This window comes from Triplophysa dalaica, chromosome 8 (genome assembly GCF_015846415.1).
Source record: "Triplophysa dalaica isolate WHDGS20190420 chromosome 8, ASM1584641v1, whole genome shotgun sequence".
Classification (NCBI taxonomy): domain Eukaryota; kingdom Metazoa; phylum Chordata; class Actinopteri; order Cypriniformes; family Nemacheilidae; genus Triplophysa; species Triplophysa dalaica.
In genome coordinates this window covers 5,603,829-5,623,549 of record NC_079549.1, presented here as the reverse complement: position 1 = coordinate 5,623,549, position 19,721 = coordinate 5,603,829, and the positions used below count along the sequence as shown (strand labels likewise).

General features: G+C 37.0%; 1 long non-coding RNA gene across 2 annotated transcripts; it reads right to left on the bottom strand.

Annotated features, from left to right (window-relative positions):
- Positions 1-13,903: 13,903 nt before the first annotated feature.
- Positions 13,904-19,234, bottom strand: LOC130427803 (uncharacterized). Of its 2 annotated transcripts, XR_008907357.1 has the most exons (5): positions 18,963-19,234; positions 18,033-18,104; positions 17,724-17,865; positions 16,772-17,001; positions 13,904-14,090 (listed from the first exon to the last, which is right to left on the bottom strand). It is a non-coding gene; the product is annotated as an uncharacterized LOC130427803 (long non-coding RNA). The 2 variants fall into 2 exon arrangements; XR_008907356.1 differs by having other exon boundaries at positions 13,904-17,001.
- Between the last annotated feature and the right edge of the window lie 487 nt (positions 19,235-19,721).

Below are 19,721 nucleotides of genomic sequence, written 5' to 3'. Positions count from 1 at the left end.
AGCACTGTAGTTTGTACTGGGTATATTGTGTAGTTAATGGAAATAAAGAACAATAGCATGACTTCATAACAGCCATTTAATTACAGCTTATTTACATCTACATCAACACAAATTATTGACCAAGTTGACCTCGGCACACAATCTTGTTCTGCCATGACACAATTCCGTTGGGTGATTACAAGAAGGCCATTAGATCATTGCGCACACCAATTGCAGCTCTACTGGAGCACCTTGAAAGGTTACGTGGATCTAGAGGTTTAAATACATTAGTGTCCCCTGCCACCACCCTGCGCCAGTCTACTAGCTGAGGTGACCCTGTACTGTCTGAGTCTGTGAAATTTGCGGGGATGTATCTATTCACAGCTGTGTTGACCTCATCAGTGTATGCCAGGAAGTTGTGTAAAACACAACATGCTTTTACAATGTTGACAGCTTTGTCTGGCCGACACTCTAGGGGTCTTCCTAGGATCCGCCACATTGCCAACAAAATACCAAAAGCATTCTCAATCACTCGTATGGCTCTAGAGTAATGGTAATTGTAGATATGCTTTTCCGGGTGCAAGTTTGTCCCTATTTAGCAAAGAAAAGAATTGATAAATAGGAAATTACTTTGTGTAAAAAAAATCTGTTAACACGTATAGGCATTATTTTTATAAACGTTTTTTTGATATATACACATTTACACCTGGAAAGGGACGCATTAGGTTGTTGTGTAGGGGGAATGCAGCATCACCAACTATAGAATTATAGTTTTATTACAGCTGTCCCAGGAAGATTGGCTGGTTGGGGCAGGTTCAGTTCGTGTTCCAGCAGCATAGAACCAAACCGACTCTCCTTGAAGATCCCACCCTCACTTTCCCATCCGTTACCCCCTACATCCACCATGGTGCGATATCTGGCATCGCAAGTGGCCATCAGAACAATGGAGTGTGTGCCTTTGTGGTTAAAAAAGTGTAGTGGTGCTTTTATGTTGACATGCTTACCGTCTACGCTGCCAACACAGTTCGGAAAGTTCCACAGTCGCCAAAAATCAGCAGCAATATTTTCCCATTGAGCAACAGAAGGGCATACAAGAAACTCTTGCTGCAGTGCTTTCCACAAAGCTTTACCAATCTCAGACACTATGGCAGACACTGTGCTAGAAGCCAGTTTGAAGCTAGTTGCTACAGCTCGTTGGTTTCCACCTGAAGCTAACACTCGTAGGGTGATTGCCAGTGTCTGCGTAATATCTATAGGCATACTGTGGGTACACTGGTGTGGAATAAATGGCTTTACAAAACGAACCAAATCGTCAAACATGTGAAAATATCTGAAATGCATTTCTTCGTCGATGTCTCTCAGGGTCCGGACAAGCACAGAAAATTCGCCCTCCATCTGTCTTGTCCGGTTCACAGGTCATACATACCATCTCATTCAATGCCTTTTCTGGTTTCTAGCTTTTTGTTCAAGTAATTTAATTAAAAGTAACTGTTTTTCTACTTCGATCAGCTCCAACTCCATTAAGATGCGATCAGCTTCCATTGTCGTTTGCATACACACAAAACATCAGCGAAAAAGAGCAACCTCGTTAAAACACAAACAGCCAACTAGCATTTCGGCAGTGTAATTGCAGTAGGACGCATACTCTCAACGCAGAACCATACATTTTCACGACGCCGTCGTCTACGTACGTTGGCTACACCGTAGGTCCGTCGCAGAAGTAAAAATCGCACTTTCCATCTAAAGAAACATTGCCGAAAAGGCCTTCAATACTGCTCCTGTGTGTCTTATATCTCAGTATTTTTCTCAGCAAAAGAGGCTAGCTGTTCACAGAGCTCTGTGTCCAAGCACATTAATAGATCGGCGAAGGGAAGGAAAAGATGTGGTAGAAAAAAGTGTACAAGTAATAGGGATAACTGCACCCTGGAGAGGATTGTGGGGGAGATTCACAAAAAGTGGACTGCACCTGCAGTCAGTGCTACAAGAAGCACTATGCACAGACGTTAGCAAGACATGGGTTTCAGCTGTCGCATTCCACGTGTCAAGCCACTCTTGAACAACAGACAGCGTCAGAAGTGTCTCGTCTGGGCTAACAACCAAACTGACTGGACTGCTGCTGAGTTGTCCAAAGTTATGTTCTCTGATGAAAGTAAATTTTGCATTTCCTTTGGAAATCAGGGTCCCAGAGTCTGGAGGAAGAGAGAAGAGGCCCAGAATCCACGTTGCTTGAGGTCAAGTGTAAAGTTTCCACAGTCAGTGATGGTTTAAGTGGCATGTCATCTGCTGGTGTTGGTCCACTGTGTTTTCTGAGGTCCAAGGTCAACACAGCCGTATACCAGGAAGTTTTAGAGCACTTCATGCTTCCTGCTGCTGACCAACTTTATGGAGATGCAGATTTCATTTTCCATCAGGACTTTGCACCTGCACACAGTGCCAAAGCTACCAGTACCTGGTTTAAGGACCATGGTATCCCTGTTCTTAATTTGCCAGCACACTCGCCTGACGTTAACCCCATAGAAAATCTATGGGGTATTGTGAAGAGGAAGATGCGACATGCCAGACTCAACAATGCAGAAGAGCTAAAGGCCACTATCAGAGCAACCAGGGCTCTCATTCCACCTGAGCAGTGCCACAGACAGATCGACTCAATGCCACGCCGCATTGCTGCAGTATTTCAGGTAAAAGGAGCCCCAATTAAGTATTGAGTGCTGTACATTCTCAGTTATAATCATCAAGATTAAAAGAAATAAACACTTGAAATATATCAGTCTGTGTGGAATGAATGTATACATTATACAAGTTTCACTTTTTGAATGGAATTAGTGAAATAAATAAACTTTTTGATGATATTCTAATTATATGACCAGCACCTGTAAAAGTAGTGGGATGGACTTGGTCCTTGTATACAATATACATATTTGGGCGATGTTACTGCAAAGTGCGTCATATGTAAATTCCGCCTAAATGGGATAAATGGCAGACCATGCCGTGGTAGGGAGCGAGCACATGCAGCCTCTAGCACTAACTCGGTTGTTTTATCTGCGCATATTCTGCGCATAACGGTAAAAGCGGTTTCAGTATGCGGATTTTGAATTGATAATTATTATGAATTAAATAATTTCATAATCTTACCCATAAATCGATATATATATATATATATATATATATATATATAAAACATTAATTACACTACAATTGAAGGCTTAATCCCAAGCCTTTTAAAGTACAGGCCTTCAAAATGGGCTATGTGTACCATTATTTCTATTACTTCAGATAATAATTAAAAGCAAACTATCCGATTGCACAGACTCATTCAACATTAAAATGAAAGTAGGCCTATACCACCTCAGTGTTTTATACAAACAATATCAGGATTATTTCTTTGTGGCTATTTTAATGTACACTCCTTCAAAATGGCCTATATGAACTATTATTTCTATAACTTCAGATAATAATTAAAAGAAAACTATCCGATTGCACAGATTCATTCAACTTTAAAATGAGAGTATACCACCTCATAATATCAGGTGTTATACTCTAATTTTAAAGTGGAATGAGTTTGTGCAATCAGATAGTTTTCTTTTAATTATATCTGAAGTTATAGAAATAATGGTACACATAGGCCAATTTGAAGGCCTGTACTTTAAAGGCTCGGGTTAAAGCTTTCAACTGTAGTGCAATAAAGGATCTTTTTTTAACATATATCGTTTTATGGGTAACATTATATATGGATATATTTAGTTCATAATAATTACTAATAGACAATCCACAGACTGAAACCACGATAGTCATCGCTTTTATTTTGAATCCCAAAAGACGCTTTTAACGTAATAAGAAACCGAGTGAGCTCTAGATTGACTGTCGTTTTCGAAGTGGTGGCTGTCTTGACCGCAGTTGCTATTCACCGTTTACTCGCCTATCCAGTGTAGGTCTGCGAAGACGATAATGGTCCGTGCGTTAACAAACTTCATACGTCTGCTGTGGCTCTGTGACACGATGTGTGATTAATACACTTGTACAATTCTTATTTATTCTTCTTGATACTCGAGGTTCCTGATATCCGTCTGCTGTTTGGTGTATGGCAAGCCATTTTGTCATTTAACCCTTGAGGTTTACTAGTATCTATTTTTAGGCTACTAGTACTTATTGTTTAGTTACTAGTAACTATTCCATTAGATACTAGTACTTAATCATTAAATACTAGTACCTAAAAATTAGATACTAGTGCTTATTTATTAGATACTAGTATTTATTCAATAGATACTAGTACTTAATCATTAGATACTAGTACATATTCATTACATACTAGTACCTAAAATTAGATACTAGTGCTTATTTATTAGATACTAGTACTCATTCAATAGATACTAGTACTTAATCATTAGACAATAGTACTTATTAAATAGATACTAGTCCTTATTTATTTGATACTAGTACTTATTACATCAGTGACTAGTAATTATTCTATTGTTACTAGTAACACATTTCAGATTTTTGCCATTGATTTCTATGGAGATGTGTCATTTAGATATCAACTATTCAGTTCTGACTAGTGTGTCTTCCAATAGTCACTAGTACCTATTTATTAGGTACTAGTATTTATTCTTAAGGTACTGATACTTATTTATTAGGTACTAGTACTTATTTTCAAGATACTAGAGCCTGCCAAACGGATACCAATGCTTATTTTTTAGATACTAGGACTTATTCATTGGATACTAGTACCTATTAAATATATACTAGTATTTATTCTATTTTTACTAGTACTTATTCATTAGATACTAGTACTTATTTATCAGAAACGTATACATGTTTATCAGCTACTAGTACTTATTAGATTTATAGTAGTACCTATTCACGAGATACTAGTACTTTTTTCAATAGTGACTAGTAAGATATTTTATTTTACTAGTAAGACTTGCGATTGAACTCTAAAATGGTCTTTCTGACTAGTCATTACATATGACAGGTAAAAAAACAATTGTGACCAGTAAGACAAGAAATGTTACTAGTAACAACCGTAAAAGACACTAGTGTCTAATATATAAGTACTAGTACTTAATGAATTACTACTAGTGCCTATTAAAACGGTACTAGTAAACATTGAATACAAATCCAGTATTTAAAAACAAGTACTAGCATTGAATGAATACATACTAGTAGTATCAAAAAGATACTAGTCATTATTGTAATATGTAGGCTACTAGTCAGAAATTAGTAACTGATATCAAAAACAGAATAACTACTAGTACCTATTCATTTGAAGATATCTTCTGCCTTAAAAGGAACTAGTAAGATGTGTTTGAAGATATCTTGATTCAAACACATTATTGCATAAAGATGATTAGCCCTCTGTCATCCAATCAGAGTTAACATACTAATACTATGCAAAATGACGATGACATTGTATGTTAGCTTGTCTGGCTAATCGGTTAGCACAAAAACAGAAATAAGGATGTGTTTAGGATCACTATGTATTGTTTTTGATGTGGAATATAATGATAAGTTTAACTTTGTTAGATGGTAAAGTTAAATTTGGGATCTTGCACGCGGGTGCTGATATTTGATGTAGCCTAACGGCGGATTTAGCACGAGGCTGAATCCAGCTTCTCATTCACAGTTTCTTATTGACACTATCCGCTCCACATTAAAAACCTGAAGCATCCGCTGTTCCAGTTTCTTATTCACGCTTAGCTTAGGGACCATCTCGCCTTTCTCTTCTATTACGTTTTTTTTAAACTTTGTGTGTCTGTGGGCGTGTCTCGGTGTGTGTGTGTGTGTGTGTGTCCGCGCGTGTGTCTGTGCCTCCGTGCGTTTGTCTGTGCGTGTGTGTGTGTGCGTGTGCGTGTGCGTGTGTGTGTGTGTGCGCGCGCGCGTGTGTGATTGTGTGTGTGTGTGTGTGTGTGAGAGAGAGAGCACCGAGTATGGGCTGCTGCTTGCTGTCTGAGTCAAAACATGCTGAATGCCCCTTGAGATGACCGTGAATGTTTGAAAGTGCAATATTCTAGTGCAGAGCATGGAATACGATTTATGCATAATTAAGTCAATTACGTGTATATTTGTAAAAAGCATAGTATACACAGTTTTGTTATACTTTGCATATCTATTATTAACTGTCTCTCTTACCTCTTATGTAAATTAATTATTTTCATTATTGATATATTTTATTTTTATTCTATACATTTTTTTTTTCCATTTTTTTTTCAAAAAATGTTCTGATCCATTGCTCTTATACAATTTATTATACACCTGTTGGTCTTAGCCAGTGCGTTAAACACACATTATACTTCTACTATGTAGTTACATGTATATAGATTTATGTAAACTTTAGACATTTTCTGTACATACAACAAGTGACATTGTCAGAACTGTGTTTTTGTACAAGTATGTCTTTGATGGTGCGTTCAAAGTTCCAAAGCTAGCTTATACCTTGTTTTGATGTCTACTGTCATGCAAGAAAACAGACATTTTTACTGTAGCATTTTTAAGTTATGGACCCCTGAATTTGGCATATCTCACAGTACTGTTCAATGGGCCGTTGCACTTATTGGACATAAAAGAAACGTAAAAGAAGAGAAAGGCGAGATGGGCCCTAAGCTAAGCGTGAATAAGAAACTGGAAAAGCAGATGCTTCAGGTTTTTAAGGTGGAACGGATAGTGTCAATAAGAAACTGTGAATAAGAAGCTGGATTCAGCCTCGTGGATTTAGCCCTATTCATGGAGGAGAGCGGGGACGAAACCCAGATAGAACACGTATGTTTGGCCGTCGTTGGCCTAAAAGCGGGACGTCGGGCCCCCTACCAAACACATCGAATAAATATCGGCCAGGCATAGGCAGATAATTCAGTCAGTTAGAGCTCTAACCAGCTCTCCGTTACATCGTCTTTGGGTCGCCTCATTACCGCAGGCCGATGCCGCTCTTATCTATTTGTGCATGAACATTCATCTTTTTGCAACCCAGCATGCCCTCGATTCTTCTTAAGTTCACTAAACACAAATTAATTTTCTTTCAATAAAGCTGCATTTTCTCTGTATATTTGCTCGAGAACCTTCAATTTGCATCTTCTTTCTTACTCTCCGGCCCAGTCTCCCTTACATATTACGTTGTCTTATTAATATTCAACATATAATTTGCATACTGAGTATAAGCTTAAACTAGTATCTATTATGTTCAGGATATCTTTGATCTAAAAAGTTACTAGTATGTAATGAATAAGTACTAGTATCTAATGATTAATTACTAGTATCTATTGAATAAGGACTAGTATCTAATAAATAAGCACTAGTATCTAATTTTAGGTACTAGTATCTAATAAATAAGCACTAGTATCTAATTTTAGGTACTAGTATCTAATGATTAAGTACTAGTATCTAATGAATAAGTACTAGTATCTAATATTTAGGTACTAGTATCTAATGGAATAGTTACTAGTAACTAAACAATAAGTACTAGTAGCCTAAAAATAGATACTAGTAAACCTCAAATGTTAAATGACAAAATGGCTTGCCATATTTGGTGATATTATATTTCTAGTATCAATTTGTTCTCCTCGCTATACGAGGTTTCCCATATCTGGTGAAGAGTTTCGTTTTTTCAGCTGCTCCTTGGTGATATGATATTCTCAGTCTTAAAGCATGGGAAAGACTTATCTGGAAGTCAGTTTTGTTGACCACTGTTTTCCCAGTATTTACAATTTTGCTAAATATTTTGTTATTATTCTCTGTATCGTTTTATATTTTCCTTTTGTATGCTTATTGTTTTGGGGCTGTAGGGAAGTCTAACAGGTTAATCGCCCCCTTCGCCACTAGAGGGTGGTATGCTGCAGTGAAAACACAAATAGTGGATTGATTGGTGATGATTATATTGCAGTTGTGCTGTGACTTGATTTTGGATTCTACTAATAACGGCCAAGGGTGATTGTTTTGTGTATACCTCGACACTACGCAAGTCTGTCTGTCCCTGTTTGTTGTCTACTGTCTATTTGGGATTTTGTTATTCGTTTCTTTTCTTTATAAATTGAGGGTTTTCGGTTAAATGTAATTTTGGTCCAGTGTTAATTTTTTTTAATAAATCAATTGAAGTCGTGTACCACCATAGAGTCACAGTGTTCATTCAGTTGACAAACTTGAGCGGCTAATTGCCTTTATTGGTAATTCGTTTGATCCCATAACATATAAATCTACCATTTATAAGATTATATTTGTATTGCATTGAAGCCTATATTTACCTGCATATGAGTTTACCTCTGCTTCTTCACACATTTAGCTTGTATACATCATTTGGATTGAAATAATGAATTCCACAAACTCTGACACAGCTTAAATAATGTTGTTAAGTAAAGTATATCGTGCCTCAAAATGTTGATTGATTAATGGCCACCTGTAAAAGTTTTTATCAATCAGTCACTCAAATGGAGCCTTTTATGGCCTGCCAACTTTGAGTTATGTTTTATGACTGTTGTTGGGGACTCCTCTGACCCCCACCCTTCCTTCGGTGGGTCTTACAACCTACACCATCACTCCCTAATCAAAAAGGTGTTCTTTCATCTTGTTTGCTTTTACTATAGGCTATATGTGAAAGATGTTTTTTAAATAGTGTGAGATAAAATTGCTGTTGTATGTGGGTTTTTCATATAAGAGTGTTGTTTCCTTGTTTTATGTCTTTTATCATGCAAATGAGGGAATAGAGACATGAGGTTTACAATCTTATCAAAGTGTGGTGTCTAACCACTCTCCCAAGCAAGTTATTTGACCAGTCAATCAAAGTAATCTGTAATTATTTTTTTATTTTTATTTATTTTGATCTGTCAGTCTCATTTGACGGTTTTATATTTTATGGTTGTGTTATCCCTGCAATAAAATGTGTTTTCATCCTGCTGGCCTGACATTCCTTAAAACTTAGCACGGGGGTGTGTTAGAATAGAGAGGTAATGTTTCATCTAAGAGTGAGTTGGTACCAAGTTTAAAGTTTTTTTTTTTTAATAAGAGTTGTCAATGAAATTCACTTAGGGTTTTTAACATGTCTTTGGTATCGTTTGGCATGGATGTGTGTTTTCATATATTAAACATGCAGTGTGCTTTAACAAATTTTGTAATGTTTTAGAGTTAAGGCAATTATTTGTTTTACCACAAAAGGTATTCTGCATCATGTCTTGGTTTACCGCATGCGAGACGCCACTTAGTCTTTGAACCATCTGTTTAAAGCGTATTCTTGTAACGACTGTCACCTGTACTTTGAAAGTAAGTACTTATGCCTAAGAGGATGTCTGGGGTCTATGATACAATATGATAACAACTTTGTAGGTTGGTAGAGACATTGAAAAGATTGTCTGGTCATTTATATTTATTACAGATAGCCTATTAAACTAGGATTAGATTTGAAAACTAAAAAACGATACAAGGCTTAAATGAACATAAATCACCCCTGTGAGTTTACAAAACCTGATATTCAATCAAATGTATGCTCTAATTACGACTAAATGGTTATACTGCAGTAAGTCAATATCATTTGAAAATGTTAATGGCTCCCACCTCCCTTTTACGCCATATTCAACCCAACTTTATTTATATAGCGCTTTTTACAATTTTCATTGTTACAAAGCAGCTGTACATGAGAGACATTGAATACAAGAAAAACAACTAAAGGCATATACCTGTAAAAACAAGAAAAATGTGAAAACGACGAAAGACAGACATACAAATGCTCCACACACACACAATATGCAAACATAATTACACACAGGTCAAATATTAAACGGACTATAAATTCCACAGTTGTTCTCAACTCTGGCCCGCGAGATCGATTTTCCTGCAGAGTTTAGCCCAAACCGTGATAAAACACCTGTTGAGGCTAATCAGTGACTTCAGGAACAGACGCGTCCAATTTAATGTAGGGCTGCACAGCTTGTTTGGCATATCGCATTAAAGTACCGCGAGAGCGATTCAAATCCCTACCGAACAATCTGCACTTGAATTGCTCTCGCGGTACCTAAATGTCATACGCTGATAGATTTGCGCAGCGCCGCATTATGTTGAACGCGTCTATTCATAAAGACGCTGATTAGCTTGTTTGGGTGTTTTTTTTTTTATCAGAGTTCGGGCTAAACTCGGCAGGAAAATGGATCTCGGGGGCCAGAGTTGAGAACCACTGGCATACCATGTAGGTCTTCATAAGGCTTGAAAAGTTTGTTCATTACTGAATCCTGTGTGTCAAGATGGTCTGACAGCGTTGTGGACACCAGACATTCAGCTCTTTGGTGTTTAAAAAAACCCCTCATTTTTCTGAAATGGCAAGCTTCATTAACGGTATGTGATTTGCGTTTTCTCTTTAAAACAATTACTAAACAAAAGTATATGTAGTCATGGTATTGGTGCCTTGGTTGTGTGTAATGAAATATGTACTTTGAACGACCAATGATTCCTGGCTTGTAGAAGAAATTAAGGATCTAAATAGAGCAGGCGGAATGCATATCTAAACCTAATATATATTTATACGGGTCATAGCAACTAGTAAAAATGATTTACTGAATATGTTTTAATTTTATCAATAGGTTCGATACAACGCTTTAACACAACCCAGCAAAACCCCGGGGTTTAAGAAGAGCCTTCGGTAAGTAGGCCTGCGCGCCCGCGTGCGTGCGTGCGTGCTTGCTGTAGTAGTACTTATTCAAAAATCTTGTAATACATGTTATACTCTTTTACCATTACCTCTAGTGTGGTGTCGCAAGAAATATAAAACGGAGAAAATTCGCATGGAGATGGTAACTATGCACTAGGTGAAGTGTTATACTGTTTGGTTTAAACCACCATGCAAAAGTAACTGTTTAAAACGTATGTTTTGTGCTTTATAGGTTCTTTATCGAATCTAGTAGCTAATATACCGAACTTGGTTGGAAACCCCAGAGATTCGGTGTCACCGACATCGGTTAGAACTGCTGTGATGTTTGCCCAAGTGCATCCGGAGGCCTCTGGCCGAAACACTATACGGGTGCCTCAGACCAAGACACGATCTAAAAATCCGGTCTGGTGAGTCTAAAGATTAAACGTGTAAACATATGATCGCTAATTTATCTCTTGTCTAACACATGTTATTTTTATTATTTATTTCAGAGACTATTGTAAACGACAACGATGTGGGGATCACAATTTAGTTGAAGCGTGGGAAGAGGCCGATTTTTACCCAGGCTGAACCAGACCCCTCAGAGCTACCGGCTAATCAGGTAGCGTTTAGGTCTGAGTCTGGTACGAACCACGCGTCAACCCCGGAGGATGTCTTAAGGGACGTTGGGGAAACGGGGTACTCTGAGATGTGCGGACAATTGGATCAGATTAGAACAGAATTGAGGATCACAAGAGAGGAGCGCCGTAGGGACAGAAGGTTGTTTGAAAACTTCAAACGGGTCATCGGTAAGATTTCTTAAAACTCTGTCGGCCTCAGAGAAAGCATCGCGAGACAACGACTGATTCTAAAAGCTGTTAAAGACATTCTTGACAAACAGGCTCAAAGCGTTGTGTTATTTATGGAAATTATCAACATGGCTAGACGAAGATCTGGTGAGTAAATACTTTTATTTAAAGCGATTTAATGTTGCATTTGTTTTATTGATCATGTTGATTAATTTGGGTATTTGATTTGTTTTAAAAAACGTTTTTCTATTAGTTGGCACTCAGCAGCGATTTTTGTTGTTTGTTTTTAAAATAATATTGTGAAAACGTTGTCGGGGTTCAGATGATTCTGTAGCAAAAAGATTTAAACGTCAAACTGATCGTAATTTACGTCCCCCACAGACTATTTCAGATGTATTACAGGATTTAATTTATGCCGTTAGGGGCATGCATAGACTAGGTATGATGACAAAATTTCCAAACACCCCTAAACTCAAAATGGATCGCATGACTAGACAGAGCTGAAAATTCCCTTTACGACGACACCTGAATTGTGAAAATCAGTTAAGGATCGCGAAAGTTATGATATTTATAATAGAGGAATATAGTAAAATGGTTAACATTAACTACAATAAAGTCGTGTGACCGAAAATGCTTATGATTCACACGTTTTGCTTGTAACTTGCTTATTTTATCAGATTTTGCACGAAATTTGAATAGAATTTTTGTTCATTTTTTTCAAATGAAATAATGAAGGCTAGACCTCGCTGTGTGTTGGGCCCCTTTCTCCTTTTCATAATTAGCTGTAAAGACGTGACGTCAATTATTAGGACCCTCAACATTCATTGATTAACACTGGATTTCTCTAACATAAGCAGAAGCCTAACAAACATGTAAGATGATTCTCCATGTTTGTAAGTCTACATAATCTACATGATTAAAGAAAGTTGGACATAAAATGTTCTAATCAACATGGCTTATGTGTTCCAGGATAGTTTGGATAAAAGAGTAAACAAAATGAACAGACAAGCATAACTTTTTGATCACATTCATCCAATGCCACTTTTAAATTATGTTCATAGATTTGCTATATTCATCTAGAGGTTACATGGAAAAAAGCAAAGAAGACCTAAATAATATTATGCTTGTTTACTTTGTCATATCCACATTGCAATTGCCCAGGCCTACTGTCATATCTAGTGTTCTCAGCCTACTAATTTAGACCGAGTTACAGGCTAGTCCTCCGTAATCTATCTCGAATTGATGTAAACTATGTAACCATTTTGACACGTATGTCAAGAAAAAAAAATTATATACATATTAAACTACATAGCATCAGTAACAATGTCAAGAAAACACAGTCAGGAGTTAAATATAGACAATGTTTTTTTTTTTAGAACTGCGCCTGCAGTACATTCGCTAATCTACCCGCCACAAATGTTACTACCCAATTTCTGCGATTTAGTTAAATATTTTATCCACCATGGATTTCGATGGAATTTCGTCAGTAACAAGATAAAAGATATGTATTTAGGTCCATCTACCTTTCAGTAGTGTCCAAAGCTTAGGTGAAGCCCACCGACCGGTTGAACGCAACGCAAATTTTCTGAAATCCGCGGTGACCTGAAATCACATTAGGGCTGATATCCCAAAGTGTCCAACGCTTCAGGGGCTTGCACTCGATGTAGTTACCATTGTATTCAGAAAAAACATACTCCCACCAGACGCCCAGGTGTAGATATTGAATGACATACACATTTTAGTACCATGCGGTTTCAGTGTTTCCCCTATGTTCACGGCTTTGGGTGTGGGACAATACTTTTTCAAATAAATCATATTTAATCAATTGAGCCCAGTCGAATATGTATATAAAAAGTAGACATCTAACATTTTATCAGGCCATTTATTTTATATTCAGATACCCACTATTTGTAGGCACTCGTGCCAAAGCGAAGTCCTGGTGGCCTATTTTAATAAAACTACTGACAACTTAATATCACAAGTGAAAATAATTTATCATGAGCAGAAGTACTTACAAAGTTACTAACAAGTAGCATTTTCATGCACACTAAAAAATGATGGGTTAAAAATTACCCAACTTGGGTTATTTTATAACCAAACCGCTGGGTCACTATTGCACCAGACCAACAGTAGTTAATTTGACCCAGCAAGATGGGTTGGTCATTTTTAACACAACAGATGAGTTAAATAGGCTACCCAAACGCTGGGTCAAATTAAATACAATTCTGGGTTGATTCAACTACATATTTGTTATATAGTGTACCCAAATGCTGGGTTAAATTAACCCATATGCCAGATAATTCTAACACATTACAGTACAATTTAAGAAAATAAATTGCAATAGACTACCCATAGCTATAAAACTGTTAAACTACAAACCTAGAACACAATACACGCTATATGTATGCATATATTATGCAATAAAAAAATACAGAAGCAAAACAACAATGGAGTCTAAGAAATTTTTTATTGTATTACATTAATTAATATCAACAATAGTGTAACTGGTGCAGTTAATATCACTAGGTAGGAAAACATTCATAGCAAAACAACAATTATGAATGAACTGGCTGAACATTCAACATGCCAACAGTCTTGAAAAAAAAATTCTGAAATGCACTCTGATCATTTCCCAGCGTCAGCATGTTGGGGTATGGTTTGCATGCCTTGGCCTCATGGAGGTACTCCACCATGTTCATTCCAGGCTAGAAAAGAAAGAATATAAGAGAGCAAGTGCGAGTGAGTAAGGACGAAATGTCTACAGACTACTATAGAAGAATTCAAATATAGATATTGTGAGGACCATTTTCCTGGTCCTCACTACAGAAATTATTGTTTTATTATAAAGTCTAGTTAGCTTGACAATTTGGAAAAGATTCAGTGCATCTCTAATTCAAAACGTTGAACTGTATCATATGTTCTCAATTGACCTAAAACGGCATAAATCTACTGATGATCTATCATTACAATAAACATGATCAGAAAATCTGACTCTCCTATCTGGCCGATAGGCAGCCGAGTTAGGTGGTCAGATAGGTGGGCCGCAAATGCTTTAAAGAAGTCTTCTAAATCTACAGAGTCAACCTCACAGAGTCAGGTCCAAATGGGTTAAAAATTAGGGGTGCTCCGATCAGGGTTTTTTGAGCCGATCACCGATCCTCGATCACTGAAAGCTGTATCGGCCGATCACCGATTATAGATGCTATTTGAAGCTTTCTCAGTACCAGAAGAGAAAGTGTCATGAATTAACTAATGAATATTAGTAAGTAACATATTTGGTAACACTTTCCTTGAAGCATTTATGTATAATGCATTATAAAGAATTATTAAAGGGTAAAATGCATTATTAATATTCATAATGTGTGTTGTAATGCATTATATGTAGTTGTAAATAATTATAACCAATTTAAAATGTGTCGTGTTACAATGAATTGCTTAGTTGTTATTACAGTTAATACATTACAACACTATCTATTAGATATTACAATGCATTAAAATGTGCATTACACTGCTTGAAAACTACTTTTACAATAAATTAAACATACATGCTTCAAGGAAAGTGTTACCACATATTTTCATAAAACATAGTAGCATGCGACATGAGTCCCAGAAACCCTTTGTCTTCCACAGTATAAAGTGGCCATGATCAAAGCAAATTTATTACATTATTTTATCTGATAATATGATATTTCTTTATGCTTCTTACTGTCCTTGCAGTAGGGTTGATGCTTTAAAAAATGTCTCTGTTACTGTCAGCTGAGGAGAGGTTGCGCTAGACTTAGACTTTTCATATATTTTCAATGTTTCTGTTGTCGGACATAAAATAATCTAATTACAAGCAAATGTTTGTTATGTCCATACAATAACAATGACAGGTGCCTGTAAAAGGTGTTTTGTACTCACAAGAAAGCTGTGGTTTGGTCATATGTGACCCTGGATCACGAAACCTTAAGGAGCACGGGAATATTTTTAGTTATAGTCAAAAATACATTGTATGGGTCAAAATGATCGAATTTTCTCATGTTCCATGAAGATATTTTGTAAATTCAATATACTAAATATATCAAAACTTTACTTTTTGTTAGTGGATGGCCATTAACGGCCTTTTATTAACAACTTCAAAGGCAATTTTCTCAATATTTTGAATATTTTGCACCCTCAGATTCAAGAGTTGTAAACGGGTATATCTCCGCCAGATATGATCATATCATGACAACTTATACATCAATAGAAAGCTTAATTATTCACCTTTATGTGTAAATTATGTAAAATCTTATTTTCCAAAAATGTACCCATAAGACTTTTGTTGTCCGGCTTCACATATATGTGCTGCTTCACTGAACAGAGAAAACGCAGTTAGAGATATTTTTCCACTCCCTGAAAGCTATTATTAATACAAAAAGACGCTATTTTATGATGTAAAAACTCTGTAAAGACGGCACCACATCGCGCCTGTGTGTATGCGGGGAGTGATGGATGCATATATGCATCTCGAGTCTCTGTTGACCACATGCGCGTTTAGCAAAACTGAATAGACATTTGAGAGTAAGATCATGAATAGAAACACACGTCCCTTCGCGATAGTCTACCTCCTTCCGCTCACGATCACGTTCTTCACGATCACGTTCTAATGACACGAAATGATAAAAAGGGGAATTACAAATCGCCTTTATTGTAGTGCGTCAAAATGACGATTGCCATCAGATATTTCTATCACTGGTAGAACAAATGAATCTTCGGTTGACGCGATCTCTGCAGCCGAGTGGCGCTCGAGCTGCTGAACTGCCCGCTCACTTTGCGCGAGGCTAACTTTGAAAACTACTTGCACTCCTTTATGTGACTAACCCTCAAACGTCTAAAGAGGTTGTTGGTGTAAAAATGTTTTGGGTGCTTCTCGCATCGTGGAATTCACATAGTACACACGCATCAGATTGATAAAGCATTGTCAATTTCACACACCTTGTAGAATTGCCTGACCAGTGAAGCCATTTTCATATCGCGTAAAATAAATGTTTCGTCAATTTTGCGTCATCTGATCGGCTTTTCTGGATCGGCCTTTTAGAGACCGCCGATCATACTTCCCAAAGTGATTATCGGCCGATTATGATCGGCGACCGATCAATCGGAGCACCTCTAGTTAAAATACAAAAGTGTCAACCTTCTGATAAATATGTTGATTTCTGCACTCAATACCTTTGTTGGTGCCTGTTTTAGAACAAATTACTGCATTAGTGTGGTGTGGTACAGAGGTAATTATTGGCCTGTGGCACTGCTGAGGTGTTCTAGAAGCACAGGATGCTTGTGTTGTAAGCATGTAGAACGGCTATTTTCAGAATACTGTCAGGCTATATTTGATGCCTGTCCACAAAAGTATAGTAAAACAAACCTGGATATGCAAGTGTGCTTGCACACATTCTTAAGCTCAGATATGTTGATAAAATAGAGTTTCCCCTTTAGATGTGCTTCGAGGACTTGCAGGCTTATGGTCGATGAAGGCCAAGCTGCATTCCTGAATGGTGTGGCGAACCACTTTCACACCGCGGCCACGACCAACTTTGTAAGTTGTAGGTGGAAGCAAGGCTGGCAGCTGCCTCAGGGCGAGATCCCCAACACCATCTGTAGGAAGACATAGGTGTCAATACGATGTGGAATGGAATACCTCTGATTTTGTCATTCAATATCCAACTAAAATAAAACCCATGATAACTGTTACGTGCGGTTAATTCGCGCCCTGCAGCTGGTTAGTTTGTAGTGTAGTTAATCCTCCCATTAGTGTGCCGGACGGCGGCAGAGATTTAAGTATTTAAAAGAGCACCGGAGTACAGTCATTGCATTTCTTTGCAAGCAAAACAAGCCATGATCACGTTTACTGCCATTTTTTCTTACCGTCACCAGTCTTTAGGATAATGGCGATCTTGTAATGCAAGGTCAAATTTGAATATTTTTTCAAATTCGCCGCATAAATTGCGTGGCTTCATCGCATAAAATTGCATAAATATAATGCATATTCTATCGCATTTTTTCAGAAAACGTGCCGCAATATCAAGGATTTTTGCCCGCGACAATCACAAAAAAACGTAATGCTATAAGTTACACCGGTACTGCTGTGTTGACTCTGCTGTGAAAACTTGGACTTTTTTTGTACCCAATTAGCATAAAGATAAAAAATACAGGTGTACAAATACATCTAAAGTAAATTTACACTTTTTAGTTAGCTATAGTTTTGATTATGATAATGATAGTGACCAAAATGATGTGAAATTGCAGTTTTTGGTCAAGCCCCTAAGAAGCCAGGGAAAACCCTGCATTTACAAGATCTGCATACAATAATATATTACCTGGTGTTAATCCATCCAGGGGCAATGTCAGCTTCCCCTCCTGTCTTGCCAGGCACAGGATCTTCTCAGCTTAAATGGGTAGCCAAGTTTCAAACAATTTTGATGCAGCATCCCCTTGCAGGACAAGACTGCCCTGTACAATCTATAAAATGGAAAACACATTTTTAAAACCAATTCAATGTGGCACAATAATAAAAGGTTATTAATAATGCGTCCTCATATTAATATCCTCAGAATTCATGTCTGAAAAGTGCTTGAGTAGCAATGCAGAGTTGATATGCTGTGGATGGGAAAACAAATATTTCTTACCTTTAAATTTGTCGACAAGGTCTGTCAGCTGCCACTCTTGTCAAAGTGTTAATGACAAAGCTGTCCATAGATCTGAAACAAACACAAAAAGAGTTTAAGCAAAAATACAATTGCTATTGTATTAACTATTCAGATTTCACTATGCAAAAGCAATGCAGACTAGCAGCAAAATGTAATCCAATGTGAAGATAACAGCCATTTTATTTAGCATCACAAAATATAGAGAAAACAATCTCTCCTTAGACAATTTACATGCATGCAATTTGTCATATGAATTGTATATGTTTTTACTTCACAAGAATATTTGTACAGCAGTGGTTCCCAAACTTTTTATTATATATTTCTTAACCCCTCACTCAAGTGGCCCTTGTCGTTTGCCAAGCCGCCATTTTAAATAAGAATTTGTTCTTATCTATTGTCGGTCATATTACGTTAACTATATTAACGTTACTTAAATAAATGCACATAAATGCATTAACTCAGACATATCAGGTTATGTCACTGTTTTTACATCCTTTAATCAGTCAAACACTGTGTTATGCCTTCACATGAAAAGTTTCAGTAAAAAAGCGCGCTCATTTATAGCCAGTTAAAATAATATAGCTAGCAAAGCAACTAACTGACAGCATGTTGGCTAGTAAACTAGGTAACTGCCGAATCACCTGGCTAGCTTGAAACTAGCTGGCAAATTAGACTGGTGAACTCAATAAACATGCCCATGGGCATTATGACTTTGTTTCATTAATTCATTAATATAATTCAGATCAAACGGATAAGCTGTAATGTTAGGCTATCCATGATAATGGCTAAATGGCTAACGTTAGCTACGTTGTTAGCCAAACCAAAGCCTCGACAATATAAAGATACTATATTAATAGGTAACGCAACACAGACAATCTGAATCAGACATGTATTATAAGTTACACAAACCTTTTATTATTCATTTGCCTCGCTGGATGATCAGTCAGGTTTTCTTCTGTGACGAGCACTTGGTGTGTGGACTCTTGACTCTCGTGAAGATGTGATGACGTTCGAAGCACAAACAACCCACGTGCTGGGTCAACCGATGTATGTTGGGTTGATGGATTTTAACTCAACGCATGAGTTGCACAAAATAACCCAAATATATAAATATAACCCAAATATTGATATAAATAACCCATAATGGGTAAACCATTTCATAACCCAGTGGTTGGGGTAGATTAAATAACCCAGCATTTTTAGTACTAGAACTGAACTGATTCTGATTTAGTACTCATGCTAGAACTGATTCTAAATAATCCCAGATTAAAACATGATTCCTTATGAAATGCTCTTAATATGCTTATTATTAATGGTATTGATATTATTACTATCATTAATGCTAAATGTAGATACAATATGTTATGGTTTATAATGCAACAAACCTATATAGCAAAAAGTAAACTGACTGACAGCCTAAAATACTTCATTACTGCTGCATTTCGCATTCTCTGTATGCGACGCGTCTTTGGTGGGAGAAGCAGCATTTACGGAGTAGAAAGGATTAAAATGAAATGCGTTTGGCACTATATGAAGATATTAAAGATATCGGCCAAATATACTCAACACAAATTTCCCTGAGTGCGTGTGATGTGTACAGCTCATTTATGTAGACGCACTGCTCAATTTAAACTACAGAACTAGTCTGATGATGTGAATGGTTCATTA